The 14,696-nt window shown below is 47.0% G+C and overlaps 1 protein-coding gene across 1 annotated transcript in view; it reads right to left on the bottom strand.

Moving 5' to 3' along the window:
* The window catches only part of PANX3 (pannexin 3), an 83,838-nt gene that overhangs the window by 15,250 nt on the left and 53,892 nt on the right, over positions 1-14,696 (bottom strand). The gene's annotated exons all lie outside the window — the stretch shown is intronic.

The raw sequence follows: 14,696 nt of genomic DNA, 5'->3' as shown, positions 1-14,696 counted from the left end.
ATAGCAGTTATGCAATATGTTTTGTTACTGGCTACATAATAGTGTATGGTTATTTGTGCCATGTATTGTATAAAGGTGGCCATACACGATTCAACCAAAAGCGATAGATTTATCCATGGTATTTGTTAGAGGATTTTGTATGGACATTTTTTTTGTTTGTTTGGGGTTTTTTTTTTTGGGGGGGGGGGGGGGGGGTTATATTTTAGTGTATTTTCATTGTTAAGAAAATGCTTGCTTTTTTCCTGTTGACTGCTAGGTTATTACTGTGACATACTGTATGTAGAGATGGCCCGAACTGTTTGCCGGCAAAAGGGAACCGGCGAACTTCCATGGTTTGCAATCGCGGAGAGCCGCAAACTTTTGCGGAAGTTTGATTCGCCCCCATAGTGCATCATTAGGGTAAACTTTGACCCTCTACATCACAATCAGCAGGCACATTCTAGCCAATCAGGCTACACTCCCTCCTGGAGCCCCCCCCCCCTTCTTGGTATATAGGGCGGAGCTTGGACGCACGCACAGAAGCTCAGGAAGTGAGGGTTTCACTACACCCGGCCGGCGGACGCGCTGATGTTGTGGTGCAGTATCTTAATATGATATACTATATACCAAGAATTTACATTGTAAGCAGAATTTTAGCAGGTTTTAAACTTTTTAATAAACAGGATTACTCTATGTTTACCTTTACACTGACTCTAGGATCTTATATTTGATGGCAATGGCTGCCGGGGATTGTGCATGTTAGCAAGAAGTCTGGGGGTAAGCAGCCATTTCATAGGGAGAGGTGGTGGCAGTTCTGGTACGTTTGGGGCTTATTCACTTACTCTGGTAGTGTGTGGAGTTACACTGAGGGTGAAGCAGATCCTACGTTACACCCTATGTCCCTCTCTATGTGTTTTTCCCCATGTGAGCTTGCTGGATTTCTAAGAAGTACAAGCGCAGCAGTATTGGATTAGCTAAGCAAGTTACACCACCTCATATGCCTGAGTTAGGCGACACTATGGACGTAAGGTGTGAGGAGGAGGATGATGAAGTACCTGCTGTTGGTGCAGTTTTGGAGGTGTCTGATACAAGCGAAGCTTTGGAGGATGATTACAATGATGATACTGCCATAGATGCCACGTGGGATCCTAAGAGACACGATGACCAAGGGGACAGTTGAGAGGGAGAGTCAGAGAGGAGTAGGAGGAAACTAGTTGCTGAAAGAAGCAGGAGGAGCTCGTCGTCAGAAACAGGTGGTAGCAGTGTCCGGCGCCATGTATCGCCTCGCCACCTATGGACAGTCAGCCAACATGCCCTTCAATGTCAGCTGCTGACGCCACAATAGTGCCCACACCCCAGGGTGGCTCAGCGGTGTGGAAATTTTTTAGTGTGTATGCCAAAGATCAGAGCAATGCCATCTGTACTCTCTGCCACCAAAAATTGAGCCGTGGAAAGGCCAACACCCATGTAGGGACAACTGCCTTACGAAGGCACATGCTGAAAATGCACAAACTGCAATGGGAAGACACCTGATCAAAAGCAGCACACAAAAGCAAAGCCATCCTCCTTCTCCTCTTCCTCCTTCAGGTGCATCATCTTCTTCAGCCACTTTCTCCCTTGCACCTTCACAATCACAGCCAACCTCCTGCACCCCACCTCTCATCTTGAGTGGTTCCTGCTCCTCTGCCACAGCAGCAGCTAGGTGTCCGTGAGGGCAATCTTTGAGCGGAAGAAGCCAATGTCTGCCAGTCATCCCCTTGCCCCGTGTCTGATAGTAGGCTTGGCTGGCTTGTAGGAACTGTTAGCTCGCCAGCTGTTACCATACCAGCTGGTGGACTCTGAGGCCTTCTGAAAATTTGTGGCCATTGGGACACCGCAGTGGAAGATACCAGGCCGCAATTATTTCTCAAAAAAGGAGATACCCAAACTACCATGAAGTTGAGAGGCAAGTGGTGTCAGCTCTCCTGGTTGCTCTGAACAAACAGGTGGATCAGTGGCTGACCCCGCACCAACTGAAGATCAGCAATGTGGTGTGTGACAACAGCAGCAATCTCATTTTGGCTTTGAATTTGGGAAAGTTGACACATGTACCCTGCATGGCACATGTGCTCAATCTCGTAATTCAGAGTTTTGTGTCTTAAGTACCCAGGCTTACACAACGTCCTAAAGAAGTCCAGGAAGGTGTGTGGGCATTTCAGGTGGTCTTACACGGCATGGCACGCTTTGCCGATATTCAGCGGAGAAACAACTTGCCGGTGAGACGCTTGATTTGCGATAGCCTGACTCGCTGGAATTCGACCCTCCTGATGTTCGACCGCCTGCTACAACAGGAGAAAGCCGTCAAACAGTATCTCTACAACTCTACAGTCAAAGGACACAGTCTGGGGAGATGGGGATGTACTGGCCTAAGTACTGGTCACTCATGCGAAATGCCTGCAGGCTCATGCGGCCGTTTGAGGAGGTGACAAACCTGCTGAGTCGCAGTGAAGGTGCCATCAGCGACTTGATACCATATGCCTTCTTCCTGGAGCGTGCCGTGCGTAGAGTGGTGGATCAAGCTGTGGAGGAGCGTGAACAGGAACGGGAGGAAGAGTTGTGGGATCAATTCTCAGCAGAAGCAGAGGATTCCTCAACACCTGCGGCAGCGCAGAGGGGGGTGGAGGAGGAAGAGTCGTTTGGGGAAGATGAGTCAGATGATGAGTAAGGTGTTGTTTTGGAGGAGGAGGATGAGGTGAAAGAACAACCGCAGCAGGTGTCGCAGGGGGCTTGTGCTGCTCAACTTTCCCGTGGTATTGTTCGTGGCTGGGGGGAAGAGGAGAACTTAGCCGACATCACTGAGGAAGAGCAAGAGGCGACGGATAGTACGTCTGCATCCAACTTTGTGCAGATGGAGTCTTTCATGCTGTCCAGCCTGTTGAGGGACCCCCATATAAAAAAAACTCAAGGGGAATGAGCTGTACTAGGTGGCCACGCTACTAAACCCTCGGTATAGGCACAAAGTGGCCGAGATGTTTCCAAATCACCAGAAGGCAGAAAGGATGCAGCACTTGAACACTCAAACAAGCTGGCAACTATGCTTTACAATGCGTTTAACCACTTGAGGACCTAGCCTTTACCCCCCCCCCCCCCTACCCTTAAGGACCAGCGCTGCTTTTTCAGATCTGTGCTGGGTGGGCTCTACAGCCCCCAGCACAGATCTAATGACAGGCAGAGCGACCAGACCGCCCCCCTTTTTTCCCCACTAGGGGGATGATGTGCTGGGGGGGTCTGATCGCTCCTGCATGCTGTGGGTGGTGGGGGTGGGGGGCACCTCAAAGCCCCCTCCACCGCAGGATTCCCCCTCTCCTCCCTCCCTTCCCCGAGAGATCAGAGGCTGCACAGGAACGGATCTGTCCTGTGCAGCCTTTAACAGGCTCCCCGCTGTCATGTGACAGCGATCCCCGGCCGCTGATTGGCCGGGGATCGCTGATCTACTACAACGCTGCTACTGTAGCAGCATTGTAAAAATGTAAACAAAGCGGATTATTTCCGCTTGTGTTTACATTTAGCCTGCGAGCCGCGATCGGCGGCCCGCAGGCTAATCACGGTGCCCCCCGCCGTGAAATGACAGGAAACAGCCGCTCGCGCGAGCGGCTGTTTCCTGATTAATTAGCCTGCAGCCGGTGACGCAGAACTGCGTCGCTAGTCCTGCAGCTGCCACTTTGCCGACGCGCGGTCGGCAAGTGGTTAACGGTAATGTCACAGCACAATGCAATGAAGGTGCCACTGCCAGTAATCCTCCTCCTCCCATGTCCACGCAGGCAAGGACAGGACACTCCAGCGATCTAATGGTGATGTCGGACATGCGGACATTCTTTAGTCCAACGTCTCACCTTAGCGCTTCCGGATCTACCCTCCACCAATGCCTCGACCGACAGGCAGCCGCCTACCTGGCCTTAAGTGTGGATGTAGACACTGTGAGCAGCGATGAGCCTTTGGACTACTGGGTGCGCAGGTTTGACCTGTGGCTAGAGCTGTCACAATTTGCCACCCAACTTCTGTCTTGCCCTGCCTCAAGCGTCCTGTCACAAAGGACCTTCGGCGCAGCTGGAAGCATTGTCACTGAGAAGAGAAGTTGCCTAAGTCAAAAAAGTGTTCAGTACCTCATCTTTATCAAAATGAATGAGGCATGGATCCTGGAGGGCAACTGCCCGCCCGAAGACTAAGTCAGTCCCCGCACACAGCATCTCTGCCTGCACGCCGTGTGACTGCCTGCCCCAAGACTAAGTCGCTCCCCACACAGCATCTCTGCCTGCAAGCCGCTTGCCTTCTCTGCCACTACCACTCCAGGCGGATTCCTCTGCTAGCAGAGGCCGCTATAATAATTTTTCTGGTGCGTGTACATGCCTGCCTAATTTTTCTGGCTGCACTGCGGCTGCAACAACAAAACAAAAGGCATGTACATTTGTCAATTCCCCTTCGTGATCGTTACCTTGCCGCGGTAAAGGGGCTTGCGTATCACAATGAAGCAATGACCGCCGGCTATATGAGTGTCTCGGGGGGTGGCACACCAAAGATAATAAGGTCGTTGCTTCATTGTGGACAGACCAAATTCGATCAGCTGGACAGTCACTGTTGTTCTGTCATTGAGATACCTCAGCCTGGCGACTATATGGGCTTGAAAACCGTTATCGCCTGCACTCTCGCCATGGTGCGCACCAGTCCAGCACGACCATCACAACACAAACAGCTGTTTGCGGTGCGTTACACAGTGAGTTTGGTGTGTCAGTGTGAAGCAGTACTCTAATTACACTCCCTGATTGATGTATACACATGCAAGATGTTTTAAAGCACTTTAGGCCTCCAATTTAGCATGCAATGTGATTTCTGCCCTTAAAACGCTGCTTTGCGTCAAATCCAGATTTTTCCCCGGGACTTTTGGCGTCTATCCCACTCATCCATGCAAAAACTCAGATGTTAGACCCCTTGAAACATCTTTTCCATCACTTTTGTGGCCAGCATAAATGTTTCCAGTTTTCAAAGTTCGCCTCCCCTTTGAAGTCTATTGCGGTTCGCAAAAGTTTGCAAGTTCGCGAACGTTTGCGGAGGAAAAATCGGAGGTTCGGGCCATCTCTAACTGTATGTGTGGGTAGAGAGGTTACTACGTTTCTGTTAATTTAATGCCTAGTACACACCATGCAATTTTCCCCTTGTTTGATCATTTCTAGCTTGTCTAATCATCTTCCATTAAACAAAGGGATTGATTTTGTGCAGTACAGATCTCAAAATAGATCCCTTTCTTGACCGGAAGCAGATGAGACATGCTGGAAATTATCAAACGGTGGGCAATTTCCTGTTGGTATGAAGTGAAAATTGTACAGTGTTTACCAGTCTAAGCGTTAAGGATCTTGTGTTAGTAGATAAGCTACAGTGTATGAATAAAATGCTGTGTAGTGAGAGTAGCCTGAGACCTGGAGTATAGTGCTAGTCCTGGAGGGTTCTAATCTTCTGCCAATTGTTCATGTATGTATGTCATACGTGTGTATTTGATTAATTCTGAAAATGTTGGCAGTAGAATTGAACTGTATGTGGCAGTGGCATACCTAGGGCATTGACACCCAGTGCTGGGTATTAAAAGACACTCCACCCCACCCCCCCCCCCCAAGAAAAGGAAAGGAGCGAGTATGGCATACTAAGTGCACAACAGCGGGTATTGCCAAGTATAGGTGCCCCCAGTATAGGTAATATAGTTGCCCCAGTATACAGTGCTGCCCATAATTATTCATACTCCTGGCAAATTTTGACTTCAAGTTACTTTTAATCAACCAGCAAGTAATTTTTTGACGGAAAATGATATGTCTCCCCCAAAAGATAATAAGATAATGTACAAGACGCATTATTGTGGAAAAACCATTTCTCAGCTTTTATTTACATGTGAGCAAAAATTGTCCAGTCCAAAATTATTCATACCCTTCACAAACTGTCACAGTCTGTGGGGAAATCCAAAGTTCTATACCATTCCAAATAGTCTAAGCTGTTCTAAAGCATCCTAATTACCCTGATTAATTGGGAACAGCTGTTTTAATCAACTCAACAAGTGAAAAACAGCAGCTCTCTGCAGTTGGTTTGTGGACAGTCATGGCTAAGACAAAGGAGCTTAATGAGTGCCTGCAGCTGCGCATTGTGGCTGCTCACAAGTCAGGAAAGGGCTACAAGGCCATTTCTAAATGTTTTTAAGTTCCAGTGGCTACATTGCAAAGTATTATTAAAAAATACAAGATGTCCCACACTGTGGAAAATCTCAGAGGGCGTGGTTGGAAGCCAAAAGTGACACCTGTGCTGGCCAGGAGGATAGTGAGAGAGGTGAAAAAAAATCCAAGGATCACCACCAAGTCCATCCTGGTGAATCTGGGCTCTGCTGGTGGCAATGTCTCAAGGCAGACAATCCAACGGAAACTGCACACTGCTGGGTTCCACAGATGCAGATGAAATAAAAAGTGAATTGTTTGGTCACAATGATGTTTCCTTCATTTGGCATAAAAAAGGAGAAGCCTTCAACCCAAAGAACACCATCCCCACTTTCAAACATGGTGGTGGGAACCTAACGCTTTGGGGGTGTTTTGTAGCCAATGGACCAAGAAACCTAATCACAGTAAACGGCACCATGAAAAAAGAGCAATACATGAGGATCAGGCATGATCCGAATTGCAATTTTTAAAATCTCTCTCTCTCCATCCATCCATCTATCCATCCAGTACAGAATTGCAGATTTTCAAAACAGCTTATATACCAATGCTGGGATTTGAACCCAGGACTCAGTGTGTAGTAGGTATCTTTCTTACCCTCTAGACCATGAACCACACTACATGCTAAAGCTGGCCTAGCATAAAGCATACTACCATTATGATCAATTCGATAGAAAAAGTAGCATGATTAAGGATTTGTACTTTTTGAAAAGCATGCTTATATACCATAGCTGGGATTTGAACCCAGGACTCAGGGTGTAGTAGGTATCTGTCTTACCCTCTAGACCATGAACCACACTACATGGTAGTAGGTATCTGTCTTACCCACTAGACCATCAACCACACTCAGGGCCGGGCAGAGGCTGGAGAGGCTCCAGCCTCAGGGCGCAGTGTAGGAGGGGGTGCACAATTCATTCAGCTGTCATTCCCAATTGTGTTTGAAGCAGAAAGAAATACGAAAAGGTGATACATGGCAGCGACTGAAAGCCAGATAAGTAGAGATTAAGGTGTTGGGGGCCCTGGGGTACCTCTTAGTGTAATAGCAATCATCGTGTGACGGCTGGGGTGGGAGGGATGGGGGGGGCGCACTTTGCTGTCTCAGCCTTGGGTGCTGAAGGACCTTGTCCCACCTCTGACCACACTACATGCTAAAGCTGGCCTAGCATGTACCATACTACCATTATGATCAATTCAATAGAAACGTTTTCTATTGAATTGATGCTACTGTGTAGCATGTAGTGTGGTTGATGGTCTAGGGGGTAAGACAGATACCTACTACCATGTAGTGTGGTTCATGGTCTAGAGGGTAAGACAGATACCTACTACACACTGAATCCTGGGTTCAAATCCCAGCTATGGTATATAAGCTGTTTTGAAAATCTGCAATTCTGTACTGGATGGATGGAGAGAGAGAGAGATTTTAAAAATTGCAATTCGGATCATGCCTGATCCTCATGTATTGCTCTTTTTTCATTGTGCCGTTTACGTGATTAGGTTTCTTGGTCCATTGGCTACAAAACACCCTCAAAGCGTTAGGTTCCCACCACCATGTTTGAAAGTGGGGATGGTGTTCTTTGGGTTGAAGGCTTCTCCTTTTTTATGCCAAATGAAGGAAACATCATTGTGACCAAACAATTCACTTTTTATTTCATCTGACCATAACACAGAAGACCAGACTTCTTCTTCTTTGTCCACATGAGCATTTGAAAAGGCCAATCGAGCTTTTGTGTACCTTATCTGGAGAAGTGGTGTCCTCTTTGGTCTGCATCTGTGGAACCCAGCAGTGTGCAGTGTCCGTTGGATTGTCTGCCTTGAGACATTGCCACCAGCAGAGCCCAGATTCACCAGGGAGAGAGAGAAAGAGAGAGAGAGATTTTTGCGGAAAATTCCGTCGGAATTATAACATTTCCGCGGAATTCCGTTTGAGAGGTATAGGAATTCCGTTTTGACTACCGGAATCAGAATTAACCCAACTCCGGCCGGAATCACGGAATTAATAATTCCGCGGAATTTTCCGAGCACCCCTAATGAGGATGCTCAACGACAACATCAGGCAGTTTGCAGAGAAACTTGGCCTTGAGCACCAGTGGACATTTCAGCATGACAATGACCCAAAACACACAGCAAACGTGGTGACGAAATGGTTAGCAGACAACAACAAGATTCAAGTCCTGACTTGAATCCAATTGAATATATGGAGGGAGCTACAGATCAGGGTGATGGCAGAATGTTTAGTGTGGTTTGCCTTCTTAAAACAGAAAAGACAGTCACTGAGGGGATACCACGGTGACCTGTATGACAAGGAGAGACCAGGAGCCAAATGGTGCAGTATTGTGGGGTATTAAATGTTAAATTGAAGTATAAGAGTATTTATATTCACAAAGGTGGGTTGCAGTCCCTACAACCACCGTGTATCGCCAACTAAATAGGTCTACTCTTGTGGGAGTGTGTGTGTGTGTCTAAGACTGAGTGTGTTGAATGGGAAAGGGCAGAGATTAAAGATGGGTGCAGAAACTGAGACCACTGTATTCTTCCACTTCCTCTTCCTGTTCTCTCCTGCTTTTAGATGATTATACAATAAGTAAGTAAATGTAAGACCATGCACCTTGCACATGCCCAGGGCTGGATTTACCATAAGGCACTGAATGGTGCCTACAGGTGACTGATAATGTAAAGGCAGTTCACTCCCCTCCCTGAGCACCTCCCCACTGCCTTCACCTTACCTATGCAGAGTCCCAAGTGGAGTGTAAATGAGAGGTTACTCACTGGGGTCTCGGCATTCCACTGATCTTATTTCCCTTTAGTTGGGGCACCTCTACATAATACTTGGGGGCACCTCTAGCTACTTAACCACTTCCCGACCGCCGTATATACAATTGGCGGCCGGGAAGTGGACGCCGCAAGGACCGCCGTATTGACAATTGGCGGCGGTCCTTGTATGGGCATGGGCGGAGCGATCGCGTCATCCGTGACGCGATCCTCCGCCTCCGCCTGGCGCCGCTCACCCGCCGCAACATCCCGCCGGCTATACGGAAGCGCCGGCGGGATGTTAACCCCGCGATCGCCGCATACAAAGTGTATAATACACTTTGTAATGTTTACAAAGTGTATTATACAGGCTGCCTCCTGCCCTGGTGGTCCCAGTGTCCGAGGTACCACCAGGGCAGGCTGCAACCACCCTAGTCTGCACCAAAGCACACTGATTTCTCCCCCCCCTGCCCCAGATCGCCCACAGCACCCATCAGACCCCCCCCCTGCCCACCCCCCAGACCCCTGTTTGCACCCAATCACCCCCCTAATCACCCATCAATCACTCCCTGTCACTATCTGTCAACGCTATTTTTTTTTTATCCCCCACCCTGCTCCCTGCCCCCTCCTGATCACCCCCCACCCTTCAGATTCTCCCCAGACCCCCCCCCTGTTTACTGTATGCATCTATCCCTCTGATCACCTGTCAATCACCTGTCAATCACCTGTCAATCACCCAATCAATCACCCCCTGTCACTGCCACCCATCAGCCAGCCCCTAACCTGCCCCTTGCGGGCAATCTGATCACCCCCCCACACCAATAGATCGCCCGCAGATCCGACATCAGATCACCTCCCAAATCCATTGTTTACATCTATTCTCTCCTTTAAACACCCACTAATTACCCATCAATCACCCATCAATCACCCCCTATCACCACCTGTCACTTTTACCTATCAGATCAGACCCTAATCTGCCCCTTGCGGGCACCCAATCACCCGCCTACACGCTCAGATTGCCCTCTGACCCCCCCTTATCAATTCACCAGTGCATTAATTACATCTGTTCTTCCCTGTAATAACCCACTGATCACCTGTCAATCACCTGCCAATCACCTATCACCCATCAATCACCCCCTGTCACTGCCACCCAACAATCAGCCCCTAACCTGCCCCTTGCGGGCAATCTGATCACCCACCCACACCAATAGATCGCCCGCAGATCCGACATCAGATCACCTCCCAAATCCATTATTTACATCTATTCTCTCCTCTAAACACCCACTAATTACCCATCAATCACCCCCTATCACCACCTGTCACTTTTACCTATCAGATCAGACCCTAATCTGCTCCTTGCGGGCACCCAATCGCCCGCCTACACGCTCAGATTGCCCTCAGACCCCCCCTTATCAATTCGCCAGTGCAATATTTACATCTGTTCTCCCCTGTAATAACCCACTGATTACCTGTCAATCACCTATCAATCACCCATCAATCACCCCCTGTCACTGCCACCCATCAATCACCCCCTGTCACTGCCACCCATCAATCACCCGCTGTCACTGCCACCCATCAATCAGCCCCTAACCTGCCCCTTGTGGGCAAACTGATCACCCACCCACACCAATAGATCGCCCGCAGATCCGACATCAGATCACCACCCAAGCGCAGTGTTTCCATCTATTCTCTACCCTAAACACCCACTAATTACCCATCAATCACCCCCTGTCACTGCTACCTATCAGATTAGACCCCTATCTGCCCCTAGGGCACTCAATCACCCGCCCACACCCTCAGAATGCCCTCAGACCCCAGCCCTGATCACCTCGCCAGTGCATTGCTTGCATCTATTCCCCCCTCTAATCACACCTTGAGACACCCATCAATCACCTCCTGTCACCCCCTAGCACACCTACCCATCAGATCAGGCCCCAATTTGCCTCGTGTGGGCTCCTGATCACTCGGCCAAACCCTCAGATCCCCCTCAGACCCCCTTCCGATCACCTCCCCAGTGCATTGATTGCATCTATTTTCCCCTCTAACCACCCCGAGACACCCATCAATCACCTCCTGTCACCCCCCTAGCACTCCTATCCATCAGATCAGGCCCAATACAACCTGTCATCTAAAAGGCCACCCTGCTTATGACCGGTTCCACAAAATTCGCCCCCTCATAGACCACCTGTCATCAAAATTTGCAGATGCTTATACCCCTGAACAGTCATTTTGAGACATTTGGTTTCCAGACTACTCACGGTTTTGGGCCTGTAAAATGCCAGGGCGGTATAGGAACCCCACAAGTGACCCCATTTTAGAAAAAAAGACACACCAAGGTATTCTGTTAGGTGTATGACGAGTTCATAGAAGATTTTATTTTTTGTCAAAAGTTAGCGGAAATTAATTTTTATTGGGTTTTTTTCACAAAGTGTCATTTTTCACTAACTTGTGACAAAAAAATAAAATCTTCTATGAACTCGCCATACACCTAACGGAATACCTTGGGGTGTCTTCTTTCTAAAATGGGGTCACTTGTGGGGTTCCTATACTGCCCTGGCATTTTAGGGGCCCTAAACCGCAAGGAGTAGTCTAGAAAACAAATGCTTCAAAATGATCTGTGAATAGGACGTTGGGCCCCTTAGCGCACCTAGGCTGCAAAAAAGTGTCACACATGTGGTACCGCCGTACTCAGGAAAAGTAGTATAATGTGTTTTGGGGTGTATTTTTACACATACCCATGCTGGGTGGGAGAAATTTCTATGTAAATGGACAATTGTGTGTAAAAAAATCAAACAATTGTCATTTACAGAGATATTTCTCCCACTTAGCATGGGTATGTGTAAAAATACACCCCAAAACGCATTATACTACTTCTCCTGAGTACGGCGGTACCACATGTGTGGCACTTTTTTACACCCTAAGTACGCTAAGGGGCTCAAAGTCCAATGAGTACCTTTAGGATTTCACAGGTCATTTTGCGACATTTGATTTCAAGACTACTCCTCACGGTTTAGGGCCCCTAAAATGCCAGGGCAGTATAGGAACCCCACAAATGACCCCATTCTAGAAAGAAGACACCCAAAGGTATTCCGTACGGAGTATGGTGAGTTCATAGAAGATTTTATTTTTTGTCACAAGTTAGCGGAAAATGACACTTTGTGAAAAAAAACTATTAAAATCAATTTCCGCTAACTTGTGACAAAAAAATAAAAACTTCTATGAACTCACCATACTCCTAACGGAATACCTTGGGGTGTCTTCTTTCTAAAATGGGGTCATTAGTGGGGTTCCTATACTGCCCTGGCATTTTAGGGGCCCTAAACCGTGAGGAGTAGTCTTGAAACAAAAATGACCTGTGAAATCCTAAAGGTACTCATTGGACTTTGGGCCCCTTAGTGCAGTTAGGGTGCACAAAAGTGCCACACATGTGGTATCGCCGTACTCGGGAGAAGTAGTATAATGTGTTTTGGGGTGTATTTTTACACATACCCATGCTGGGTGGGAGAAATACCTCTGTAAATGGCAATCTTTTGATTTTTTTACACACAATTGTCCATTTACAGAGGTATTTCTCCCACCCAGCATGGGTATGTGTAAAAATACACCCCAAAACACATTGTACTACTTCTCCCAAGTATGGCGATACCACATGTGTGGCACTTTTTTGCACCCTAACTGCGCTAAAGGGCCCAAAGTCCAATGAGTACCTTTAGGATTTCACAGGTCATTTTGAGAAATTTCGTTTCAAGACTACTCCTCACGGTTTAGGGCCCCTAAAATGCCAGGGCAGTATAGGAACCCCACAAATGACCCCATTTTAGAAAGAAGACACCCCAAGGTATTCCGTTAGGAGTATGGTGAGTTCATAGAAGATTTTATTTTTTGTCACAAGTTAGTGGAAAATGACACTTTGTGAAAAAAAACAATAAAAATCAATTTTCCGCTAACTTTTGACAAAAAAAAAATCTTCTATGAACTCACCATACTCCTAACGGAATACCTTGGGGTGTCTTCTTTCTAAAATGGGGTCATTTGTGGGGTTCCTATACTGCCCTGGCATTTTAGGGGCCCTAAACCGTGAGGAGTAGTCTTGAAACGAAATTTCTCAAAATGACCTGTGAAATTCTAAAGGTACTCATTGGACTTTGGGCCCTTTAGCGCAGTTAGGGTGCAAAAAAGTGCCACACATGTGGTATCGCCGTACTCAGGAGAAGTAGTATAATGTGTTTTGTGGTGTATTTTTACACATACCCATGCTGAGTGGGAGAAAGATCTCTGTAAATGGACAATTGTGTGTAAAAAAAATTAACAAATTGTCATTTACAGAGATATTTCTCCCATCCAGCATGGGTATGTGTAAAAATACACCCCAAAACACATTATACTACTTCTCCTGAGTACGGTGATACCACATGTGTGGCACTTTTTTGCAGCCTAACTGCGCTAAGGGGTCCAAAGTCCAATGAGCACCTTTAGGCTTTACAGGGGTGCTTACAATTTAGCACCCCCCAAAATGTCAGGACAGTAAACACACCCCACAAATGACCCCATTTTGGAAAGTAGACCCTTCAAGGTATTCAGAGAGGGGCATGGTGAGTCCGTGGCAGATTTCATTTTTTTTTGTCGCAAGTTAGAAGAAATGGAAACTATTTTTTTTTTCACAAAGTGTCATTTTCCGCTTACTTGTGACAAAAAATAATATCTTCTATGAACTCACTATGCCTCTCAGTGAATACTTTGGGATGTCTTCTTTCCAAAATGGGGTCATTTGGGGGGTATTTATACTATCCTGGAATTCTAGCCCCTCATGAGACATGACAGAGGGTCAGAAAAGTCAGAGATGCTTGAAAATGGGAAAATTCACTTTTTGCACCATAGTTTGTAAACGCTATAACTTTTACCCAAACCAATAAATATACACTGAATGGGTTTTTTTTTTATCAAAAACATGTTTGTCCACATTTTTCGCGCTGCATGTATACAGAAATTTTACTTTATTTGAAAACTGTCAGCACAGAAAGTTAAAAAAATAATTTTTTTGCCAAAATTCATGTCTTTTTTGCTGAATATAATAAAAAGTAAAAATCGCAGGAGCAATCAAATAGCACTAAAAGAAAGCTTTATTAGTGACAAGAAAAGGAGCCAAAATTCATTTAGGTGGTAGGTTGTATGAGCGAGCAATAAACCGTGAAAGCTGCAGTGGTCTGAATGGAAAAAAAGTGGCCGGTCCTTAAGGGGTAGAAAGCCCTAGGTCCTCAAGTGGTTAATACTGATGATAGCTCTGGCTGCCTAATACTAAGGGGCACATGTAGCTAGCTATGACGAGCAAGTGAACAAAGAGAGAAGTGACAGCTGGGCCATCCAGCACACTTGCGGCGCAGTTCGGCGGGTGTTTGTAGGTTTATGGAGGGCAAAGTCTAGGGTGCCAGGACATTTAGGCCTATAGGCTCCTGTGATGTAAATCCAGGCCTGCACATGCCAATAGTAGAGTAACATATTAGATACAGTGGGTTGCAAAAATGTGGGCAACCTTGTTAATCGTCATGATTTTCCTGTATAAATCGTTGGTTGTTATGATAAAAAATGTCAGCTAATTATATCATATAGGCAGAGGCGTAGCTAGGGCTTTCAGCGCCCGGGGACAAAGACTATTAATGCGCCCTGTAAGGAGGGACCTGCCGCTCCTAAAAAGGGGCATGGCCATGCAACAGAATGTGGGTGTGGTAATGGGTGTGGACAAATATA

The sequence above is a fragment of the Hyperolius riggenbachi genome, chromosome 6 (genome assembly GCF_040937935.1).
Source record: "Hyperolius riggenbachi isolate aHypRig1 chromosome 6, aHypRig1.pri, whole genome shotgun sequence".
In the NCBI taxonomy this organism is placed as follows: domain Eukaryota; kingdom Metazoa; phylum Chordata; class Amphibia; order Anura; family Hyperoliidae; genus Hyperolius; species Hyperolius riggenbachi.
The sequence above is the reverse complement of the archived record's forward strand: the minus strand, read 5'-3'. Positions and strand labels throughout refer to the sequence as shown.